The 25,227-nt window shown below is 47.4% G+C and overlaps 1 pseudogene; it reads left to right on the top strand.

Moving 5' to 3' along the window:
- Positions 1–18,269: 18,269 nt before the first annotated feature.
- Positions 18,270–19,916, top strand: LOC146809643 (actin, cytoplasmic 1 pseudogene; annotated as a pseudogene).
- The last annotated feature ends 5,311 nt before the right edge of the window (positions 19,917–25,227 follow it).

Here is a 25,227-nt window from a genome sequence, read left to right as displayed (position 1 = left end):
TCCAGGGAAGAGAGCCTCTGAGACGTATCGTGCACCATATGGAGCTGCTGCTCTACCGAGGACACTCTGGATTCCATTGTAGACCACTTCTCCTCCAAAAGTTGCATTTTACTGTTAGTTCCTTCTACAAACGGACGAAGAGCTCTAATTTCTTCCAGTAAAACTTTCAAAGATATAGGAGGAGGCGACGATTTGTCAGGAGATGGAGGGTCCTGCTTTAGACGCTTGGATGATGATAATGGCAGAGAAGGTTTATTAACAGGTAATTGTGTTGAAGTGGAGCGGTTGGAAGAAACACCTGCCATCTCGCTTACGTTATGCGGTGAAGTACTTGCTGAAGGGGAAATTGGTACTGGCAAAGTCGTGTGTAGCTTAGGTACAAACACAAACTGTGGTTTACGCAACTTTCCCATATATGAATGATACGGAAAAAAACACAGCAAAAGCAGCACGTAGGATAAGAGGCAGGCATGTTCAGTAAACCTCGCAAAAGGCAAAGAAAAACAGGCACTTGAGAGATCAAAAAAGCTTCCAATACAGTCAGATGCAATAATGTCAAATGAAAATGCCTGAAAGATAGTGAAGCGGCTGGAGGGATAATCACTCAAGGAGCAGAGCTGCTATCATCAAAAAGAGGAAGCATCAGAATCATGGCGCCAACTGTTTGCGGAGGAAAGAACACCTCAAAAATGGAGCAGAGTAGATGCAAAAAGACATTGACCCAAATTGTACATCAAAAATATTATTGAGTTAAGTGGAAGTGAGAAATAAGAGAAAAATCCACAACAGTAGGCAGCCACAGCAAAAAAGCCATAATAAAAGCAGCAGGGAGTTGCCAGAAGCGTCAGATATACATTTTATGCAGGGAAAGAGCCTCCGGTACTTGAATAAATCATTGGAATCCACTGCAGCATGTGTGGTTCTTGAGAAGCATTAGCGCGAGAAAGCGCTCAAAATGGCGGCCGTTCTGAGGAGGATATGTCCGTGAGACAAAGACAGCCAACTTGGGCTTATTTCAGGGAAAAATAGCGCTCACTGGGTGCGCATAATGTTCTCTCAGCAGGAGTCAGCGGAGGTCCGTTGAAAGGACATGAAAGCAGGCGCCCACGAACAGAAACTCGTCCCGGTGCAGCAGATGTCCCGCGTCAGGCAGCCATCGCTCTCGGCGTCGAAGCCACGCCCCAGAGGTATTAGCGTTTTAAATTATGGTTTTACCTATGTGTTTTGGATTGGAGTGATGTGGATGTATGTGGTGTGTAGTGGAATTATGTGAGATGGATTGGAATTGTTAGTTGTGGAATTGTGTGTGGTAGAATTGTGATGTATGGAGAGGATTTGTGTAGTGGCATTATATGGCATGGTGTGCAGTGCAACTATGTGGATAGTCATTATGTGGTATTGAGTGTAATGGAATTATGTGGAGTGTGATTGTGCGTGATGAAGTGTAATTATGTGGAATGGTATTTTGGGTTGTGGAGTGGTATGTAGTGGAGTTTAATTATGTGGTGTGGTGTAGAATTGTGTGACATGATATGGAATTCTGTGGTGTGGATTGGATGTATGTGGTGTGTTGTGCAATTGTATTGCTGAGTTTAATTATGGGGCTTGGTCTTGAATTATGTGGTGTGGATTGCCAATGTGTGGAGTTGAATTATGTGGCATGGAACTGTGTAGATAATAAACACAGTGGGCCCGATTCACAGAACAAACTTAAGACAAAATCCTAAACTTAGTACCATTTTGGTATTCACAGAATGCACTTACTACTTCTGGTATTCACAGAATGAACTTACTACTTTTGCGATTCACAGAATAAACTTACTACTTTTGGTATTCGCAGAATGGATTTACGACTACTAACTTTACGTCCGCACTCGGGCCGGAAATTCCGGGCCGGAGGCGGAGCTTCCGGCCCAGAGGTGGAGATTTTGGCCATGGCTAAATCTCCGCCACTGGCCGGAATCCCCACCTCCGGGCCGGAAGCTCCGCCTCCGGCCTGGAAGCCCCGCCTCTGGGCCGGAAGCTCCGCCTCCGGGCCGGTAATTCCAGCCCGAGTGCGGACGTAAAGTTAGTAGTCGTAAATCCATTCTGTGAATACCAAAAGTAGTAAGTTTATTCTGTGAATCGCAAAAGTAGTAAGTTCATTCTGTGAATACCAGAAGTAGTAAGTGCATTCTGTGAATACCAAAATGGTACTAAGTTTAGGATTTTGTCTTAAGTTAATTCTGTGAATCGGGCCCTAACTTCTCAAAAGCAGCACACCATAAAAGCAACCATGTTTAGCAATCTGCAAGACGACGTAAGCTAAACAGCAAGTACTGAAGTGCACACGAAAGCATACACAAAACAGATAAAACTCCACCACTATAACCATAGCACACTGATCCTCAATTTTTGGTCTGTGTATACCAGAACTACTCAGCAACCTTTAGTCAAGGCATCACAGAGCACTGCTGGCAGGATTGGAGAAGGGGTGGTGCAAGGTTTTTGTATGTGAGGTGGAGTCCTGGGAGAGGAGGGACATCTGTTAATTAGGGAGAGGGTGGTCAGCAGTACCTCTACCTACCTACCTGTGCTGTGAAAGTGAGGGAGAAGCGGTGCCAGATAGGTACGGATCGTGCAATGCCCCGCCCCCACTTTTTCATCTCTCTTCATCGCTCCGTTCTCCTGTATCTGATGGCTTTAATCCATGTGTGAGCTTCCATTTTAGAAGAAACCTCCTCCTTGCACAAGATGGTACTGTTGTTTTATGGCTATTAATAGACAAGCCCAGAATTAGTATGTGAGGAGGATACCTCTAGCTCTGACTGAGGACAATGAACTGTAGGCAAAGCCAGCAATGGACAGCTGGATTGCAGTGGCGTAACAAAACGTGAGGCCCCCCGCAGCAAGATACCCTGAAGGGGCCCCTCGCACTCATCTCAGTAGGGGCTGTGGGGGCCCCCTCCACTATGGGTAAGCCTGGGGGGCCCCTGCACCAAATGGGGTTGTGGGGGCCTTTGTTAAGCCCCTGCTGGATTGGCCTGAGGTGCTATGGTGGTGCACTGCTTTACTGGTTTGCGCTTGAGGCCTGCTGCCACCTGTACGCCTCCATCTATGCAGTGAAGATGCTTTGAATAACCACAGCCCACTAAACAATTGTATCCCAGGCTCTGCACAGTAGCTGTTTAGAGGAGGAGAGAGCACCACAGAACCACACAGGCGGAAGAAGCACGCGAGTCAAGTAATTTTGAAAGGTTTAAAAGACATGGAGATGATGTAGAGCCACTGGTTGGGAGATGAATAGAAAATCCAACAGCTGGAAGGCACGCAGATACACACGAGTAGAGAGCAAAGCTGACAACATAAAGAGACGGATTGTTGTACACAGAGGGAGGTTGAAAGGAAGATGTACATTATGAGAAAAGAATATGTAGGCAAGCACACAGTTACTGACAGTGAGTGATACAGCCAGAGAGCAGGGTGGATGGATTAATAGATGAACGTATGCATGCATAGATGGGTGGGTGAGCGGACGAACAGAGAGAAACGTAAACAGATTACAAGACAGATGGACAGTAAGGCAGCAAGCAGTAACACGACCAAATAGTCACAAAGACAGATAGGTGTACAGATCAGCAAAAAGACAGACGCAGACAAGCAGATAGATAGACAAGACAGATGTATTTGTAGACAGACAGACTGGACAGTGAGACACATAGATGGAAAGGAGGACAGATGTTTGGTCAGAGAGATAGGGAGGTAGACCGACAGAGGGGGTTTTGAGTCATATCTGTGGCTCAGGCAGTGGCACTCAAGGATCGATGCTTGCTGGCTGCCCGTGCCCTGGAGGCGGGAGCCCAGAAGCACACAAGAGCAGGGGCTGCAGTTGGTCCCCTGCCTCTATCCTTCAAAGAAAGTGTAGGACATAATCTAGGTGCTACTCTTAAAAGAAACGGCAAGTCCTGGAGGAAAGCATAACAGTGGGCACCATCAAAAATTACATTCTCTCTTATTTGTCCCATTCTTGTGAGTCACATTTGATTGCATATTTTTATTTTTTTCACCTTGGTTGTTGATGGCTATTCTTTCTGTTGGTGTGGACTTAGAGCTTTGAGTTATTTAGAAATGTATTCAAAGCACGGCAGCTCGCCAATGACATAAAAATGACATCAACTGTTCCTTTTCCCAGGGGTTTTGGTGCAGCCATAATAACTTACATATGGCTGATTTTTGGTTGAATCCCTTCCTTAGATATTACATGGCCCAGATACTTTACTTCCTGTTTCCCAAATATACACTTCTCATTTCCAACAGTCAAACCATGCCTCCTGAGAGCCAATAACACTGCATGGAAATATTCATCATGGGCATTTTTGTCTTCACCAAAAATTAAAATGTCATGTTGGAACACCTTAGCACCATGTCTACTTGTCAGCTCTCTCAGGAATACTGCTGAAGCATTCACCAGCCCAAAAGGCATTCTACAATACTATAACATGCCTGTAGGAGTGATAAATATTGTGCAATGGTTTGAATCATGATCCAATTCAATTGGTGGTATGCACTTGCTAGATCAATTTTTGAAAACCAAGTGGCATTCCCTATAGTTGACGTTAATTCCTGTAAATTTGGCAATGGAACAGTGTCCAACCATATCGCCTCATTCAGCCACCTTAAGTCCACACATAAACGTAAATCTCCACTAGCCTTAATGGAAATCACAACCGGCGAAACCTAATCAGAACTATCCACCGGTTCAATTATCCCTTCCGTACACAATTCCTGAAGCATACCTTTCAATTTTTCCCATTAATTTACTGTCACATTCCTAAGTTTTTGTCTAATGGGCATGATGCCATCGAGCAAAATAATTTTGTGTTTGAAATCAAGCATTTTGCCGACTTGGTCAGAAAAAACATCCGAATACATCCTCTTAAGATCAGCATATCCCACTTTTATACTACTTGCGGAAGGGTATTTCCCCAAAGCATGGAAAAGTGCATCCATACTGCCTCTGCTTACAAAACTGAGTCTAGATACTAAAGACTCTAATAACTTCAGGCCCATCTCTAGACTCCCACTGCCGGCGAAGATTACAGAAAAAATCATGAATGCACAACTCAGTCTGTACTTGGAAGAAGCTCAGGTGCTGGATCCCACCCAATATGGGTTCGGGGGAGGTGCGGGGGGCACAGCACATCTGCTCTTTTTAAATCCACTGAAGAAATCAGGACTACTCTCGATCAGGGAGAAAAAGCGGCTATGGTCATGCTGGACCTCTCAGCAGCCTTTGATACGGTCCATCATGTTTTGTTGATGGACCGACTGGAAGAGATTAGAATCCAGGGCACCGCCTGAAAACTACTCAAATCCTTTCTTTCTAAGAGAGTACAAACTGTGTCACTAGGCAAATTCTCTGCGAAACCTTTCTCTTTGCCCTGTGGAGTTCCTCAGGGGTCATCCATGAGCCCTACACTTTTTAATGTTTACATGTCACTGTTGGCCCCCGTGATTGAATCCTTTGGTTTTAATTTAACCTCATATGCAGACGACACCCAAATTGTAGTGTCAATGCTCCTAGGAGGGGTTCAGGGAATGGCGTGTCGATTCCATGATTGTATGACAGCTGTGGGAAGCTGGATGGCCCAAAATTGCTTCAAACTCAACTCCAGTAAAACGGAGGTGGTACTGTTCAGTAATGATCCTCATTTTTGGACCCCGGCATGGTGGCCAGATACATTGGGTCCCCTCCCTATTCCTATTAGGAAGGTCAAAAATCTGGGGGTCTACATAGATAATAAACTTAGTTTTAAGGATCAAGTGAATGCGGTGGTCTCATCTACATCATATATCCTTAGATCCTGCAAGAAAATTATGCAATGCCTGCCCAAAGACAGTCAACAAATAGTCATTACTGCGTTAGCTATGTCCAGACTGGACTATTGCAATGATCTCTATTTCAATGTCCAGGAAGATCTTATGAAAAAACTTCAACTTCTGCAGAATGCAGCCACCAGATTACTTACCGGCATACCAAAATATGCCTCAAACTTGGCCAAGATTAGAAGGCTTCACTGACTGCCTGTCAAAAAATGTGTTCAGTTTAAAGATATGTGCTTGGTTCACAAAGCCCTTCAAGGAAGTGTGACCCACTCCCTAAAACTGCATTTCCATTGGTATGAACCCAGAAGACCACTGCGGTCCTCAGCAAAACTGGTATCGGTGCCCTTTGCAAAGAAAGCCAACTGGGGTGGCAGAAGCTTTGTGGTCGGCGCAGTCTGCCATTGAACACACTACCGCTGCCTCTTAGAGGCATGACTAATCTACTCGATTTCAGGAAGGCCTTGAAAACGTGGCTTTTTACCGTTTAATCATATTTCATTACTCCTCCCATGTCAGGCCTCTGTAGGGCTTCATTTAGTGCCAGAACACACTCGGGTAACGCTTTAGAAATGTCAATAACATTAACATACTCTCCAGTCCTCCTGCTTCAAACTCTTGTTGCAACACATACACGGGGGGTCCACACTAGCATCAATTTTCATTCCTAAACCCATAATGTGTGGCCATCCCAAAATATTAGCTTCCTTTACCATGACATTTCCTACCACCAAACCCTACCGCAGCCCACATAAAACCCTCCATAGGAATCTTATGTACGGAATAGCTGCCAGGATTAACATCAGGATTCAATAATGTCCTACCTGGCCACAACTTCTCAAATGTACTTTTACCCATGATGGTGTACCACGCACATGAATCCACCATTGTTTTGACATCAACCCCATCAATGCATACCGTACAAGTGGGTAGCTTCATGACTCTGCCAACTTAATCTGCCTGCTCTTCTTGCACACTCAATACTACCCCACTTAAACTCCCTTCATTCTGCGAAATATCTCGGAACTGGCCCTTTTTCTTGCATTTAATACACACCTTGTTTAATGCAGGACACCTTTTAGAATTTGCTAAATAATTACTCGAGCCATATCTAAAACAAGATAAACTTCGCAGATCACCCGTTTTTTTCCTCACCAAACTAGCACCCATTTTCACCTCACCACTTTTATTTCTGACCCTGGCATCCTTTACAACAGCACTCACATGGTTACTCACAACCCCCTCATTTCTTACTTTTCGAATGCACTCATCAAAACGTCAATACTCCTAGCTACTTCCACAGCAGTCTTCAGTGATATTTCCCCACAAGACAATAGTTTTTCTTGAATTTTTTTCGACTTATTCTTCATAAGGATTTGGTCTTGAAGAAGTTGATCATACATCGTATGATCGAAATCGATGTCACAGCTAAACCTCTTAGTGGGGATACAAAATGATCAATGCTTTCATCTTCTTTCTGTGCCCCTAGAATACAATTTTAATCTTTCCATAACTACATTTATTTTCCTGCCAAATCTGTCTTGCATCTGTTTGATAGAATAATGATACACACCTATGTCCCCTGCATTCTGAATTACACGCACATTTTTAAGATCTCTTAATCCTGCAGCACGTAACCTATGCTTAAGTAAAGACAAATGCCTTTCCACCGAGCACTCACCCTCTTCTAATACTTCTACATAAGCTTCAAACAAGTCAATCCATAAATCCCAAGGTACATGAGGTTCACCCAATTCTGCCCAAAAACATGCTGGTGGCTGAATATTTGCCATAGTGCCAGCTAGGCACAATAATCCCTTAGTCCTCTGTCCTCAATGTCACTTGTTAATACTCACTGACAAAAATAGACTATACTCTTGCCAGCCTCAAATTGGTGTGCCAATCACTATTCAGCAACTGGCCTACTTCCACCCTAAAGAACATAAAGAACAAAGTACCTGGGGATATCCTGAGGTGTGCCCATCACCGTGAAGAATGACAGGCAACGTACAAAGTGAACACAGTACCTGGAATAGTCCTAAGGTGTGCCCATTACCATGAATAATCACAGGCAAGGAGACCGTGAAGATAAGGTGTGCCCATCACCGTGAAGGATGACAGGCAAAGAGACCGTGAGGAATGACAAGCAATGAGAACAATACAGATTGCCCTCACGACACCGCAATGTCATACTTAAAATTAGATATCGGAATCCACCGGAAGAACAAAATAACACAGTAACTGGAAATATCCTAAGGTGTGCACATCACCGGAAAAATGACAGGCAAGAAGAACAACATGTATGCCCTCACCATACACCAGCGTTGTACTCAATTTTGAATGTCAGAATCCATAGAAATTAACTGCAGCGCGGCAAGCCAAGTAGATTACATCCAATATGCCAAAACGTAATGCGCAGATGAAGCAACTTGACGTCACCACAACACTACACTGGTAACTCAGGACTACTTCGAATATGGCCAGGCAGATCGCAGTAGTGCTGACATCACAAATTCCCTAGTACGGCAACCAGGCTCGGCACGCCATTGGTAACTCTAAAATGACGTTGCGCCCCAACGAGCAGGACCGTGCAGGAGACAGCAACACAAATTAAGGCAGCATTGCAGGAATCTCCGTCGGGCTGCTGCCAGCATGTACTCTTCAATGAAGATGGATGAAGAACACAGCGGGGAACTCAGGAAGCACCTCCACAACGCTGTACCCTCACAGCATTGGTACCACCATACAGGGACCAATGGTGCAGCTCCATCCCATCTTTGTTGCCATTGTGAAGAAGTAAGTCTGCACCGGTAAGTAGAAAACTCTATTAATTGTTCATTAAACATATGCATACGGAGTGGCACCAGCAACAAGCGATGCCTACTTCAAACCTTCCCCAACCGTCCTACCTAGAGTCATCCCACATCACACAAAGCCCATTACATCAACACATTCAAACATACGACCCACAAGAGTTCCAACCCAATACCACACATTGCTAATCCTCCCCAGCGCTTTGGTCATTGGGTTGGAGAGGAATGGTATTCCCAAGTTCACATTTTGAAATTCCCTATCCTGCTCCACAGACCACACAAACTGCTGCCTCTTTTCCAGCAACCCTTTCATGTTCTGTGTTCTCCCACTGCAGCTCGGAATGAATCTTGCATAAAACTCCAATATTCCGAAGAAGGAGTGAAGTTGATCCTTGTTGGGACGGGGAACTCCTTGATGGCCCTAACTACATCCTCCTTTGGTTCTACGTCTTGGGTGGACAACTTGTACCCCAAATAACCTACAGTATCTACTGCAAACTTACATTTGTCTATCTTAAGTGTAACTCCCTTATCTGTCAAGATGGACTGTCAAGATGGATAAAACCTCAGCCAACATCTTATCATCGGGCTCCATATTTTTCTTGTACACTAAAATATAATCCTGGAAACACCTCACATGCGGAACCTCCTTAAACATCGCCTCAATGACTCTCTGAAATACCGCAGCAGCTGACGCCTACCCAAATGGCATTCTTTTAAACCTGTATGCACCAGAAGGGGTACTGAATGATGTCAGATGGCGGCTCTGTTTGTGAAAGGTGACCTGATGATAGGTCGAAAAAACCTTGGCACCCTTAAGCGAACTTAACATTTCGGTGAAATTGGGCAAAGGATGTCTATCCACCCAAATCCTCTCATTCAGGTCCCACAAGTCAATGCACATTCTGAGAGAGCCATTGGTTTCCTGGCCAAAACAACCGGGGTTAACCAATCAGAGCTTTCTATTGGCTCAATTATACCCGGTTGACATAAGTATTCCAAATCCTGGTCCAGCTCACTCCTCATGGCAAAAGGCACCCATCAGGGTTTGTGGACTACTGGCTTGACTCCATCCTTCAAAATTATGCGGTGGGAGAATCCTTTGATCTTTCCCAATTTTTCTCGGAACAATTCAGGAAAAGCTGATTTCCAGCTTCCACATTGAACTGCCCACACAGATTTGTATTCTTTCGTAAGCAATACTTGCTCAGGACTTTTGGGGTCTAGAATGATGCCTAAGTTCCTTTGTTCTAACCATCCCAGTAAATTTGGCCCTTCCTTCACCACATAAACGGTGGCAGGAGTACTGTGACCTTTAAAATGCAAACTACTGTCAAATTCACCCAGGATCTCCACTGGCTTATCCCCATAAGCAATAGGTTTGACTTGTGACTTCTTCAAGGTGACATTGTCAATTTTGCTTCAATTCTCCGGACCCTGAATCTGACACAGCAGAAACACACATGTTTGCAATACCAATTTGGCACACAGGTTTTTTCATTCCCACAGTGTCTAATTTAAGTACCTCGTTTTGCTCAGTATCAACTGCATAGGAAATCATCATGACTGCATTGTTTTCTTCATTACCTGAGTCAGAACTGTGTTCAGATGCACAATCTAGAGAAAGAACATGTTTAGAATTAGACATGACATTCCTAGCTTTAGATTTGCAAACCTTAGCAAAATACCCCCTTTTATTTTACATTTTGCACAAGTCTTATCAACAGTTGGACACGAAAGAAGCATTTCCTAAATGATTTTTGCTTCAAAATCTATAGCATTCAGAAGAAACTTTTTGTTTAAAAATGTTTTTTTCTCTGCTTTTCTCACTGCAGTATCAGGAACCACTGTATGAACCTGTGACTCCAACGCCATCTGGTCCACATGTCAGGCCGTTGCCTCTACACCCTTTGCTATTTCTAAAGCTTTGTCTAACATTAAGGGCCATATGTATGAAAGCAAAAATTATTCGCAAACGCTGCAAATCGCAAAAAGCAGCGTTTGCGACTGATTTTTCGCTAAACCACATGTATGACCCACATCTTAAGAGAAAATTAAGAAATCGCTAAATTAGCGATTTCTTAGTCTGCGAAACAAGAAATGTGCGATTATCCTTGCGATTTCTTAAATTGCGATTTCCTAACATTGCGAAATTCGCAAGAAGAATATCGCAAAATAAGAAATCGCTGACACATGTAAGAAAAAATCGCAAATTGCGAATTCACGAAATTCGCAAATTAAGAAATCGCTATTAACACCAATTGCATGCAGGTGGTAAACTGGTGCAAGGTACTTAAACCACCCCACAATGCAACAGACCCACCCACAATGGCAGGAATGTTCGTGATAGCCAGGAGGCTGCGTATTCGGGCTCTTGCACAGAGGAGAATGAGACAGGAGCGTATATTCAGGCTGCGCATCACTCTGTTCCAGCACACTGAAGAGGACATCTATGACAAGTACAGACTGCACCCACATACCAAAATGGACCTGATTGAGGAGCTGAAACCGTACTTGGAACACCCTACACGCAGGACACAAACAATTCCCACACATGTGCAGGTCCTGTTCTCCCTGCACCTCCTTGCGTCAGGGAGTTTTCTATGGGTAATAGCGGAGGTTGGTGGGGTGTCACAGAGTGCACTTTCACGCTTCTTCCATGCCTTCCTAGATGCAATGCTACAGAGGCTCTCACATCACATTTACTTCCCCACCACCCAACAGGCATTACAGCAAACAAAACTGGACTTCTACCAGATTGCACGTTTCCCCCACGTCATTGGCTGCATCGATGGAACCCATGTGGCCATCACACCCCCATCAGCAACTGAATATGTCTACAGAAATCGGAAATGCTACCATTCCCTCAACATACAGATTGTGTGCAACGCAAAATATATCATCACTGACATCGTACCCAAATACCCCGGCAGTACACATGACTCCTTCATCTTTAGACACAGCGGAATACACAGACGTCTGAGTGCTGGAGAGTTTGGGGAGGGGTACCTGCTAGGTAAATACATGGCACACATCAATACATACACTACATCACTTGAGGGGGGGGACATTGACTTACCTATTGTGTTTGTCCATGCAAGTGACAGTGCCTATGCAGTGCGCGACTTCATCCTGACCCCATATCTGGATCCTGCAAATGCAAGTGAGAGGAGCTACAACAGGGCACACAGATCTACACGCTGCGTCATTGAGCGTACCTTTGGAATCCTGAAGAGCCGTTTCAGGTGCCTGCATAAAAGCGGAGGCGCACTGCAATACTGCCCTGAGACCTGCTGTAAAATCGTGGCAAGCTGTGCAATGCTACATAACATGGCAATGAGGAAAGGCACCACAATTGATGTGACCGATACAGACACATCGGATGACGAGCGCCCTGCTCCCCCTGCCAGACCTGCAGCAGGAGTTGGGGCAGCTGCTGGACGCCACAAAACTACTTCTAGGTGAGTAATGATGAAAAGAGACCAAAAAGATTGATAATGTGTTAAGTGTTTATTCACACTTCACATTGAAGAAATTCTAGCTGTCCCCAGCACATGTTGTGCACACAGTGCAGGTAAGGCACAAGTAATTGTGCAAACAGCATTTTCGGGTTCATGCACCCGTGTTGCAGTGAGTGTCCCCGCACATGTTCACCTCCTTCGGTGACGTCCAGGCTGAGTGCCCCCCATGGTGTTCCCTTGGCCTGCACCCTGTCTGGCACTGCGGCGTCTTTCTCCTGGCAAGGTGGGAGTGAGGCTGCTCCGACTTGAGGTGTCCTCACTCTCGGCAGAGGCCATGAGTGCGCTGCCACCAGCATTGGCTGTCTGCAGCTGCTCCACAGCAGTGGTCACCTGCGCAAGTCCTCAGGCAATATCCTGGCAGTAGTGTGCCATCTCGACCTGCATTGTTACGCTTCTGCATGTGAGGGTGCTGGTGGTGGTGCAGAGGCGGTTCACGGCCTTTGTGTAATTGTGTAGGCGTGCATTGGCACGTCGGCCAGCCCTGTCATTGGCGGCTTCGGTGTGCCTCAAAATGTCACAGAGCTCATGGATCGCCCCTGCCATGGCCACGAAGCCCTCCCCCGTGTTCTTCTGGTCCTTGTGTATGCAGCATAGCTGCCGATTAATTGACCGCAGTGCTTTGCTTTGCAGGCGCTGTTCCTGCAGCATGCTCTGTTCCAGGCCTGAGAACACGGACCCTTCTGCTTCAGTCGCAGTGCTGCTCCTGGGCCTTGATCTGGATGTCTCCTGTGGTCTACTCCTTGGCGTTTGTGTGTCATGAATGGGCATGTGTGACACACCCTGACTCCCCTCTCTTCTGTCGGTGTCATCCCCTGTGGCAGGTAACTCGTCCTCAAATGGAGGCAGTGGGGGCACATGTGCGCGCTTCCTGCGCTGGATTGGCTGCTGCTCAGTGTCATCGCTGGAGTCCGCAGGGAGTGCAGGCTCCTCTCCCTCTGCGCTGTCTTCTTGTGCCATGCCATGTGCTGTGGATGTAAAGGGGACTACATGAGTTTGTGTTATTGTCTGCATGTGGCAATCAATAAAGTTCCTAAGGTTTTTTTTGGCTAACCTCTGACACTGTATCATTCACTTATCCCCAACCCACATGTTGCATTTAATTTCCTTAGTCTCATGGACACACAGTCAGACACAGTACTACGAGTCCCATGATGCATTGCTGGGTGTGCTGTAAGACCTGGCCTGGATTGACATTTTGGGAGTTTACTATGCGCATTTGGGGAAGTGTGCATGGGTTGGGGAGGAGTGCAGATTGATTTTGCATGCATCTTACCTTGACTGCTGGATGCAGGGTCGGAGCTGTCTATGTCAGCCACACCAGCAACGCTCTCAGGCAGGAGAGTAACTCCACGAGCTCCTCATGGGGGGTTGGCTGCTCTGCAGTGGATGGTCCTCCACCAGTCTGATTTGCTTCCTTCAGTCTGGCTGCCACCCTCTCCTTGGACCTCTGGCGCATGTCGTACCACCGCTTGCGCAGCTCTTCGATGGTACGTGTGGTGACTCCCACTGCATTCACCTTATTCTGTATTTCCAGCCAGATTTTCCTCTTCCTCGCCTCTGGGACACACAGTGCCTTCTTGCCGAAGAGGAGCTCATGGCTGCAGACCATCTCCTCAATGAGGACCTCCTGCTCCTTTTCAGAGAGCTTATGTTTTCTCTTCCTTTTCTCTGCATCCTTGCCCTGCTGTTGTTTGGTGGAATCCATTGCTGGTTGCACTCTCCTGGGATGCCTCCTCACACTCCCCAAGCAGATTCCCATTTTTGCGATTTCTTAATTAGCGAATTTCGCTATTAAGAAATCGCAAAACTTGTGTCTGAGAATAATTTGCGATTTTTAAGAAATCGCAATCGATTTGCGATTAATTTTTTACATCCCGTTTAGCGAATCTCAATTTGCGAAACGCAAAATATCGCAAATTAGGATTCGCTAAACGGGAGTTTGATACATATGCCCCCAGGTTCACTGCTGTCAATAATTTTTCCTGCACCTTTTTACTGCTAGTTTTTTTCCACCAATTGATCTCACAACAGCTTGTCCACGAAGTCCTTGTAATCACACGTGGATGCCAAAACTCTGAGGTCACTCATGTAATTCTCTACCGTCTCTCCAGGAAGTTGTTTTCTCATAAAAAATGCGTGCCTTTCCATGATGATTTTGTGCTTTTTTTTAAACAATAATCCAACATTTTGAGAGCCGACTCATATTTGTCAATGGCATCCCCTTCACCCATAACTACAACTGCAGGTACATATTTGAGAACCTTCAGTGTCTAAAGAGTGGAGTAACAATGCCATTTTTTTCTTATGAGTAAATACTTCCCCAATTGTGACTTCCAAATAAGCTTCAAAACCCTCCAACCATGCTTCCCACTCTACTGGGGGATTACCTGGAGTGGAGAGAAAAGGAATGGGCGCAACACTCCCTGCTGCATGTTGTGAGAAGAATTACACAGTGCCAGGTAATTTCAACAATTTAAATGCTTAAAAGCTCTAGCATTCAGATGTACAAAGGTGCACTAGCTACATTAAAGGCACACAATTAATAATATGGCAACTCTACCTTCACTTGCAATAAGCACAGTAAATATAAATTAGCACCTTGTAGAAAAATGCTTGAAGTGCCTATGTGTAATTATTACAAATGTATAGAGAGATATAGATTGTAGTAAATTTAACTAGTGCTCACAACACCTAGGTGTGCGTATCACTAATGCGCACAATGGCTTTTGTTGCTGGTACTTGCAAAACTTGAATAATGGTGTGTGAATCACCGGTGTTATCCACTTCCGTTCTTGCTTTAAATTGCCCAAATCAAGGAGTAACGATTGCCACATGACAGTATGCACCCGGAGGAGTGAGTGTCTACAAGTCACAGGATTATCACCAAATACTAACGTTGCTGCTACGTAACATGAGGGAGTGTGGCCACGGATATCCACGCTTTATATGTGCTGATGTTCTGACCTCTTGAAAACGCCAATAGACCCAGCCACTATTATTTTGGTATTTTGAAACTTTGACAAAGTCAGTGAGCATGCTTTACTTAAAATGACATCTTTTATATTGCTACATGACATAACCAGCCATGCACAGTGGCGGGTTGGCCACTGGCTGCGGCCAGACCCAATGCTCAATGCTCCACACAGCGGCAAGGGGTTGTGTGCCCTTGTGGGGTGCGGTTGGGCATCCAAACTCACACCATGTATGGCGATGGATATCTTACTTTAACGTTAAAAAAACATAGAAATTCACAGAAAAAACAAAGTTTCAAGTGACTTTATAGTAGGAATTATAATAATATGTTACTTTATGTTAAGAACCGTAGAAATTAAATGAAAAAACAAAGGTTAAAGGGGCATTATAATTAGGGGAAAATGGGAGTTACATATTATTTTTCAAATATTTTCTATATCTCTATATATGTGCTCTATATATGTGTATGTATATGTGTATAGAACTGGCTGTTCCCGATATGCTTCCTAAACTCCAGAGGTGCTGCTGTCCTGGCACGACCACCCCCGCCACCTGTAAATCTCATCAAACTTTACCAATCCAGTAAAGAGCAGCTCACAGGACTCAGTGCAAATAGATTTATTCCGGCATAGTATGGGGGACAAACATCTGCGCACTTCAGCTGCACAACTGCCTTGGTCGTGATGTGTGGCTCTATCTTGTGCTCATTTAAATGTCACATGAACAAGTGAAAGAAGATGAAAATAGTAACCATACTCCATAAGCGACCGAGCTGCAGTTCATAAACCTTCTGGAACAAGTACACTGAAGCAATAAAATCAAAATAACATTTTAAACAATGCGCACACATGACAAAATAAAAAAGATTTTTATCAAGAAGATAACATATACAATTCCACAGGTGAGTGCAAACCCTTAGAATATTAAACGACGTATAATCCCAGGTCAATAAACTTACTGCATAGGTGGATAAATGCAATGCTCCACAATCAAGCCCCATTGGGCTTTATGCGAGTACTTTAGAAAATCTATCAGGGTTAGTTCTCATCCACATTGTTAATCTTTCAATAAAATCCTCGAGAGCATAATCTAAAAATAACTAAAAAATAGAGGGACTTATTTACAAGCCCCTTGCGCTGCCGCTGCATCACTTTTTCTCATGTTAAAAGTGACGTGTCTGCTGCGCAATGTGGTTCCGTGAATCCTGACACCCGTCAATAAAGGTTGCCGGTTCATGACGATTCTGGTATCAGCGAACCGCAAACGAGGAGTGCGGTGTGCATGAGAGTTTTCGTCATGATTCTCCGATGGATTCACGATGCATTTTGCGATCTAGTCTGAACCCTTGGGTTCCATTTTATGCATGACAGCCATTTTGTGGTTGCCCTCACATAGGCTTATGACTTTAAGATGACTGTGGCCAAAGCAAGTCTCTGGGGACGCATGCACCTTAGCTTAAGGCCGTGTTGACTCCTGTGTGACCTGAGCGAACTGGCCCTGTTGCCCCAGGCTGAACTTGTTGAGCCAGTGCCTCGTTAGGCAGCTGGTCAGATAGAGATCAAAGAGCAGGGCATAGCTGATTTTATGGTACATGCACACACCCTTCTATCTTGCTTCTCATCTACCTCTCCACTTTCCTTTATGACCTAAGTTATCGATTTTGGGTTGAGGTCCTCCGACCTGTTCGAACAAGAATGCTGTATGTTGCTTCGTCATTCCTAGTGGGCTGGATAACCTGAAAGTGGGTTCGTCGTTATGTGATACCTCTGTAATGTCATTCTCTTATTGGACAAGTTTGAAGTAATGGATGCTAGCCAGGAATGTGAATTTTGGTATATAAGACGATGCTCCGCTCAATAAGTTGAGCAGTCTCCTAAGAACATACACCGTGTTGTACTTCTAGGACCTCTGTTACCGGCTGCAGCTAATAAATACTATCTTTGACATCACCAAGAAGAGTCCCGTGTCTCTGTACTCCATGACAGGAAAGAACCCGAAGACTTAGGGCGTGCCCCTGCGCCGCTGGGAGAAAATCTCAGTTCTTCAGCAAGGGGCTTGTAAATAAGCCCCAGATACATCAAGAGTTACTCCAACCATGCCATGTCATTGTTATGTTTCACCACCTCAAATGTGAATGTCCTTGTTTAGTTTATTTTAGATTACACCATATGTTATGATAGAATTTTGGACAATATAATATGATGGAATTTGTAGCGCAATGGAATTTCATGAAGTGGGATTATATGCCGTTTCATATTCTAAGGGTTTGCTCTCACCATGGAATTGTATATGAGTGAATGACTGAGCTATGGTTCTTGCTCAAACTTGTACAACAATTGAAATTCAGCACTTATGGCTTGCTGCGCACAAAACGCACACCATCTTTTTTCTTATGCCATTGGGAAATGGTTATTTTTAGTATGGTAGGTGAAGTGAGATATGGCCATGTGTTTTATTGCATCACAAACAGAACTAGTGAATTTCAAGTTTTTTTAATGTTTTGTACTGAGAATTTCATTGTTTTTTTTAACAATATTCTTTATTCCCAAGTCTTCCGTGGTGGGCCGCGGGGGTTGGTCAGAGCGCCTGTGCCAGCTATGTGCTGCGGGGTCATTCACAGTCACCCAACCTGCCGCAGGCAGCCAATCCCTGCTGCACACACTCCCTATTGTGGTCATCCTCTTTGTAATTTTTTCTTTGTCTCTCTTTTTCTCTCTCACAACAACAACAAGGTTGAGGAAGGAATGCTTGTTTTAGTCTCAGCCACTGGCAGTAGCTTGGGGCCATATTCCAGTTCATCATTTGTCATCCACCATTCCACTATAGACAAAGGACCACCTTATACAAATCAGAACCCTCCGTGCTTCTCCTGGGAATGGTCTACCTCAAACTGCCAAGTGAGCCCCCTCCAGAAGAGACCACAAGCAACCTCAGGCTGGTTTCCCCCTACTTAGGGCTTGTCAAGAGGGTGTAGCTTGAGTCCTATGACACAGTGAGTACAGTACCCATTTCTGAGCATACCTTTAGCACTTACAATGTCAATTGCAAATAAAAGTTGTTGAAAGGAATCGCTCAGTCGCTCTGAGCTTCCTCACCAAACTCGTGCCTAAGGACCTGTCTCTCATCTCCCCGGAACCGCCCACCTAAAGATCAAAATGGATGATGATATTGCCGCACTTGTTGACAATGGATCCGGTATGTGCAAGGCCGGCTTCACTGGAGATGATGCTTCTCGTGCTGTCTTTCCATCCATCGTGGGCCGCCCAAGACATCAGGGTGTGATGGTTGGCATGGCCCAGAAAGACAGCTACATTGGTGATGAAGCTCAGAGTAAGCGTGGTATCCTGACCCTGAAGTACCCCATTGAACACGGTATTGTCACCAACTGGGATGATATGGAAAAGATCTGGCATCACACCTTCTACAACGATCTCCGTGTTGCCCCAGAGGAACATCCTGTACTTCTAACTGAAGGTCCACTCAACCCCAAGGCCAACAGAGAAAAGATGACACAGATCATGTTTGAGACTTTCAACACACCAGCCATGTATGTGGCTATCCAGGCTGTGCTGTCCCTCTATGCCTCTGGTCGTACCATTGGTATTGTGATGGATTCTGGTGATGGTGTCACCCACACTGTACCCATCTATGAAGGTTATGCCCTGCCTCGTGCCATTCTGCATCTTGACTTGGCTGGCCGTGACCTGACAGACTACCTCATGAAGATCCTGACAGAGAAAGGCTACAGCTTCACAACCACAGCCGAAAGAGAAATTGTGCGCGACATCAAGGAGAAGCTCTGCTATGTTGCCCTGGACTTTGAGCAGGAAATGGCCACTGCTGCGTCTTCATCCTCCCTGGAAAAGAGCTATGAATTGCCTGACGGTCAGGTGATCACCATTGGCAATGAGAGGTTCAGGTGCCCGGAGGCTCTCTTCCAGCCGTCCTTCCTTGGTATAGAATCATGTGGGATTCATGAAACCACATACAACTCTATCATGAAGTGTGATGTTGATATCCGAAAAGACTTGTATGCCAACACAGTGTTGGCTGGTGGTACCACAATGTACCCCGGTATTGCAGAAAGAATGCAGAAGGAAATCACAGCTCTAGCACCAAGCACAATGAAAATTAAGATCATTGCCCCACCTGAGCGCAAGTACTCTGTCTGGATTGGTGGCTCCATCCTGGCCTCCCTGTCCACCTTCCAGCAGATGTGGATCAGCAAGCAGGAGTACGATGAATCTGGGCCTTCAATTGTCCACCGTAAGTGCTTCTAAATGACTGTAGCTCAGTGCAACTTGACAAACGTAACTTAGCAAAAAAGAACCAAAACGAGGCATGGCTTTTTTACTTTGTTTTTGGCGCCTGACTCAGGATTGATAACTGGAACAGAGGAGGATGGCAGTATTGTGGAGCAAACATTCCCATGTTCTACAATGCATGGAGGACTTGATTGTACTTTGTCATTCCAAATTGTTCAAATGCATTGTTACAGGACGTTACTTGCTCTGTGAAGGCTGCCCAGTTCCATGGGGCTTGTACGGAAATCATATATTGGTGATAGTATTGCATGTATGTGAAGTTATGTTACCCAACAAGTCTTTTGTATCTTTCGCCTTAAAACACTTGGTCCGTATCTTCAATTTTGTTCCTCTAGTCCTTTATGGACAACCCCCAATTAGCTGTTTGAAGGTTTACAAACTGTCTTCTGACATCAGTAAGATGTGGTGCCATTATGTGGGGAGGGAGGGCTTACCTGTACACTTAATTGAAGTAAAGTGCCCATGTTAAAGGAGTGAAAAAAAAAAGAAAGGAATTGCTCTGGGCTGCATTCCAGCCCATTGTTTTTTGCCCTTCATGACACACTAGAGAAAGTCCTGCTTTATTCAAATCAGTACAATAAATCCTGAAATGCCAGGCGAGGACCCCTCCATAAGGGACCACAAGCAACCCCAGAAAAGTTTAGCCTAACTGGGGGCTTGTAAGTAGGGTGTATAGCGCATTGAGCATGAAATGGGAGAGATCAGGGCCGTCTTTATTGCTGGTGGCAACCAATACAACAATCCTTTTTGGCACTCAATCAATCAATCAATGCTTTATTGTTTAAGTTAATAAAAACCATAATAATATCCTATGACCTTTTTGGCACTCCCCAATGACCTCTTTCTCCATGGATTCCCGCACTACTCCCTCCAACAGTGCCCCTCGTCTCTCGGCAGGACCTCTCTCACATGTATTACATTTGTTTTATACCGCTACTCATATCAGATTAGGGTGTCAGAGCACGTTACTACACACACATTATAAAAAAGACTATTAATAACACCTGTGTAAATCGGACCATAAAATGTTACATAAAACAATGAGGATTACAAGGTGTAGGAATCACATGCCATTCATGCTATTAGGCAGCATATTTTAGGAGTGTTTGGTCTGGAGAAGAACAACGTACCACAGTGGTTTGGGTTGGCTTTAGGAATAAGAATGTATTTCTAGCCAAACAAACACTTTTTTAACAACATATGGTTAATGAAAAACTGGAAAAAATATCATAGGACCTGATTCACAAAAGGCATCGGCACTGGTGGCGGAGGCCCCGCAGTCGTGGGGGAGTCTCCACACTCGGGCGGAATTTCCTCTCCGCACTCGGGGCGGAATCTCCTCTCCGCAATCGGGACGGAATCTCCTCTCCGCACGTGAGGCAGAATTTCCTTTCGGCACTCAGGGCAGAATCTCCTCTCCGCACTCGGGCAGAATCTCCTCTCCGCACTCGGGCAGAATCTCCTCTCCACACTCAGGGCAGTATCTCCTCTCCGCACTTGGGGCGGAATGCGGCCCCCGGGGAAAGGAAGGACAGCAGACTAGTCTTCCCCCGGGGTTTTCGCGCAAAGGGGAAGGGACAGGGAAGGAAGCGGTGGGATAAGGGGTGGGGTCGTTAGGAGGGGATAAAGGGGGCTGGGAGAGGAAGTCCTTCCTCTTCCTTCCCCAGCGCCTCAGGGTGGGAGTTAGATTTGGTTTGGGGACGTGTTGTCGGGGCCTTTGTGGGCGGCACGTCATGATTGAGGCGGCCTAATCTGGCGACTGGGGCAGCCTGGAGGCGCGGAGGCGGTGAAAGGCAGAGAGGCGGGTCTGCATTAGGCGCGGAGGCAGTCGCACAATTATGGAGGTAGGAGCGGGGCACAAACCGGATGATGCTGCAGTGCGCGCGGCGCTGCAGCTCCTCGGCCGCGCGGGGAGGTCGGACCTCCTGCGGCTGGGGGTCCTGGAGCAGGCGTGGGTCGGAATGACCCGGACGCCGCGCTCGGCTTCCGCAGGGGTGGCGGCGGCGGTGGCAGCATGTTTGGAGGAGCCTCCAAAGAAACACGTGGTGCCCTCCCAGGGTGCGGGGCACGGCCGCGGGGACAAAGGGGAGTGCTGGGGTGCAGCCAGGTGGGAGGACAGGTGGGAGGGGATGTCGTTGGAAGAGCGCATCCGGGAACAGCGCAGGATAATTAAGGAGACAGAGCGCAGGTGGGGGGAGATGTGTGCGACCAGGGAGGGAATGGCGAGGGGGGGTGTTGCCGGGGGCTGCGCGGTCGGAGGACAGGGCGTCGGCACGCGGGCGGAGGGAGGGTCAGGTGGAGGGGCGTGGACGGTGGGTGTGGGTAGACGAGTCAGGGACTGACTTGACATCTCAGAAAACCTGGTGGCGCTGGGGCCCCCTCGGACTATGTCGGTCCCAGGGGGGGGTGATCCAAGCCAGCGACGATTGCTGGTAGAGGCCAGGGTGGGCCGGCGGGGCGCATGATGGCCTCCAAACGCCGGGGCGAAGCAGCAGGGGGGTCCGCTGCGGCCTGCCCTCCATCGCGGGAGCGGGCATCATCGGCGCCGGAGTATGAGTTTGTGCAGGGTGCGGAAGGCAAAGGTGTGAAACGAGTGGTGCGTGAGGTACAGAAGGTGCGGTGTGAGGATGAATCTGAAGAGGAGCTGGACTATGAGTCTGACAGTGAGGAGTTGGAGGAGGGTGAACTGCGTGACGTGCAGGAGATGGGGGGGAAGGCGGCAACCCGACAGTTTGGTGTCTTGCAGGCGCCAAAGGCCAGCTGTAGCGGGACACAAGTAGAGAGGAAGAAAGCCCCAGTGTCCAGAGGACGGGCGCGGGAGGCGCCAGGCAACATTGCAGGTGAGGGCGCTTGGTGGGGGGCGTGGGAGGGGGGGGGACAAAGTGGGGCGGAAGAAGACATGTAGGTCAGTGAGGGTAAGTAATGGATCGGTGCGGGAGGTGGGAGCGACAGCGAAGAAGGCGGACGTGGGGGGGGAAGGGAAGCGGCTCGTGGGGGCCGGCGTTCAGACAGACAAGGTGGGGGAGACAGACGGGAAGGATGAAGGGGGTGAGAAGCACAAAAAGAAGCTGCCGTACATGGGCCTGGTGATGCCTTTGGGGTCGCATTTGTCGGAAAAGACTTGGACGAGGATTTGGAAGCATGAATATGTAGATGTTTTCAAGTTGTTGCACAGGGAGATACAGGCTAAGGAGGGTTCAAAGGAAGAGGAGTGGGAATTGACGAGACGGCCGAGGGTGCCAGTGAATATGGAGAATTGGACGTTGGCCTTTTTGATTTACGCGAGCATTTATTGCGAAAAGCACCAGGACAGGGCAATAGCGTTATTGAAATATATGGATATTATCCGCAAGGCGCAAATGCACTTCGGAGGTTTTGCTTGGCTCAGCTATGACGAGGAATTTCGGGCTCGGATCAGTGTCAATCCTGACAAGCCCTGGGGAGAAGTAGACCAGGAGTTGTGGGTCCAGTGGATGTCTTCGACGCAATCGTCCGCGTCAACGCATACGGCTAGTGGGCTCCCGGTGACGTATCGGCCTTTTCAGTCGCGTCCCGCCCAGACTGGGGCGGGGGGAGGACAGAGTGGCGTTGGGGGTGCGGGAGGACAGGCTTCCACTGCAGGCGCAGCTGGAAAGTCGACCAAGAGCGGGGGAGCCACCACAGGGGCATTTTGGAACTTTAACATCCGTGTAAGTTCAAACACGAGTGTTCTAAGTGTGGAGGGCGGCACCCGGTCACACAATGCTTTACGCTGGCCACCCCCTCCGAGCAGTAGCGAATTACCAAAGGTAGGGGACCGGCTGGACCAAAGGGCTCCTACGCCGGTTAGGGTGGAGGCCATGGGTCCATGGCTCTCCCGATATCCTGACAAGGAGGCGGCGCTGAAGCTTTTCTGGGGGTTCACGGAGGGGTTTCGGGTGGGGTATCAGGGTCCACGGGAGCGCAGATGGGCGGAGAATTTGAGATCGGCGAAGGATTTGCCTGGGGTGGTGGGGGCCAAATTGTGGAAGGAAGTAATGGAAGGGAGGATTGCTGGCCCATTTGACACATGGCCGATGCCCGAGCTCATCATTTCCCCTTTGGGGGTGGTACCGAAAAAGGAGCAGGGGGAGTTTCGCCTGATTCACGACTTGTCATGGCCGGAGGGGTCGTCGGTGAATGATTTCATCGTGGTCGAGGATTCCAGGGTATTGTATGCATCGGTGGATGATGCGATTGAGTTGGTGAGGACTTGTGGCAAGGGGGCGGAATTGGCTAAGTGTGACATCAAGTCTGCTTTTTGGCTCCTGCCCATTCACCCGGCGGATTTTCCATTGCTGGGATGCAGTTCGGGGGAGCGATCTTTGTGGATAAGGCCTTGCCCATGGGCTGTGCGGTATCCTGTGCGTTGTTCGAAACCTTCAGTTCCTTCCTGCAGTGGGCCTTCGCGGACAGATCGGGCACCGGCTGGTGTCCCACTATTTGGATGACTTCTTGTTTGTTGGGCGTGGACAGTCAGGCGAGTGTGGGGAGGCTTTGCGGCACTTTCAGCGACTGGCTGGCGACTTTGGGGTTCCCTTGGCGCCGGAGAAGACGGCTGGGCCTAGCTGTTGTCTGTCGTTTTTGGGGATTGAGTTGGACTCTGTTGCGTGGGCGTCGCGCCTGCCTCAGCGGAAGGTGGAGGAGATGCAGGATTTTTTGCTGCTGGTGGTGGCGCAGCGGAAGATTGACTTGAGTGACTTCAACATGGTGTCTTTGGATTTTGTGGATGACAACATGGTGTGGCAAGGTTTTGGCGTCTTCTGGGACGGGAGGTGGTGTGCGGAGCAGTGGCCGGCTCATTGGTTGATGCAGGGCAGGAGCATTGCGTTTCTGGAGTTCTTTCCGCTTGTGGTCGCGCTACAGGTGTGGGGGTCGGAATTTCAGAACAGATCGGTGTTGTTTCATGTGGACAACAGGACGGTGGTGGACCTGGTCAATCATCAGAGGGCAAGGGATCTGCGAGTGCTGCGATTGCTGCGAAGTTTTATGCTGCTGTGCTTGCTTTTCAATGTGCTGTTTCGCGCGAAGCATGTGCCGGGTGCTAGCACTGACATTGCGGATGCATTGTCTCATTCGCAGTGGCAGCGTTTCAGGAGGTTGGTGCCCGGAGCAGAGGTTTTCAAGACCAAGGTGCCGGAGGGTACCTGGAGCTGGGGGAGTGAGAGTTGTGGAGCTGGTTGAGAAGTCTGTTGCGGATTCCACGAGGCGTGCGTATCGTTTGGTTTGGACTGAGTTGGGGGCTTTTTTGGGATGGTCGAAGGGTGCTGGGCGCATGAGGCAGGAGGACTGTGAGGACGGGGTGCTGAGGTACGTTTTGGACTGTATGGACAGGGGTTTGTCGCAAGTTACGATTGAGGGGAAGTTAGCGGGCATCTCCTTCTATGGCATGGTGTATTTGGGGTTTGATCCAGCGAGGAGTGATTTGCTGAGCAGGATGTTGAAGGGTTGGGGGAGGGTGCGGGGAGGAGTTGGGGGGACAGTTTTACGAGAACCTATCACGTTTGATTTGCTGTCAGAAATATTGTCGGAGTTGAGGTTCTGTTGTTATGACGTGGCCGAGGTGGCCTTGTTTCGGTTGTGCATGACGTGGATGTTCTTTGGGGCATTCCGGGTTTCTGAGTTGTTGGGGCCGAGAGGTGCTCGGGGGAGGGGGTTTGAGGATGTGAGAGTGGATGGGGCGCGCCTGGGTATCTGGCTGGGGCGGTCCAAGAC

The sequence above is a fragment of the Triturus cristatus genome, chromosome 7, assembly GCF_964204655.1.
Source record: "Triturus cristatus chromosome 7, aTriCri1.1, whole genome shotgun sequence".
Classification (NCBI taxonomy): Eukaryota; Metazoa; Chordata; class Amphibia; order Caudata; family Salamandridae; genus Triturus; species Triturus cristatus.
The sequence above is the reverse complement of the archived record's forward strand: the minus strand, read 5'-3'. Positions and strand labels throughout refer to the sequence as shown.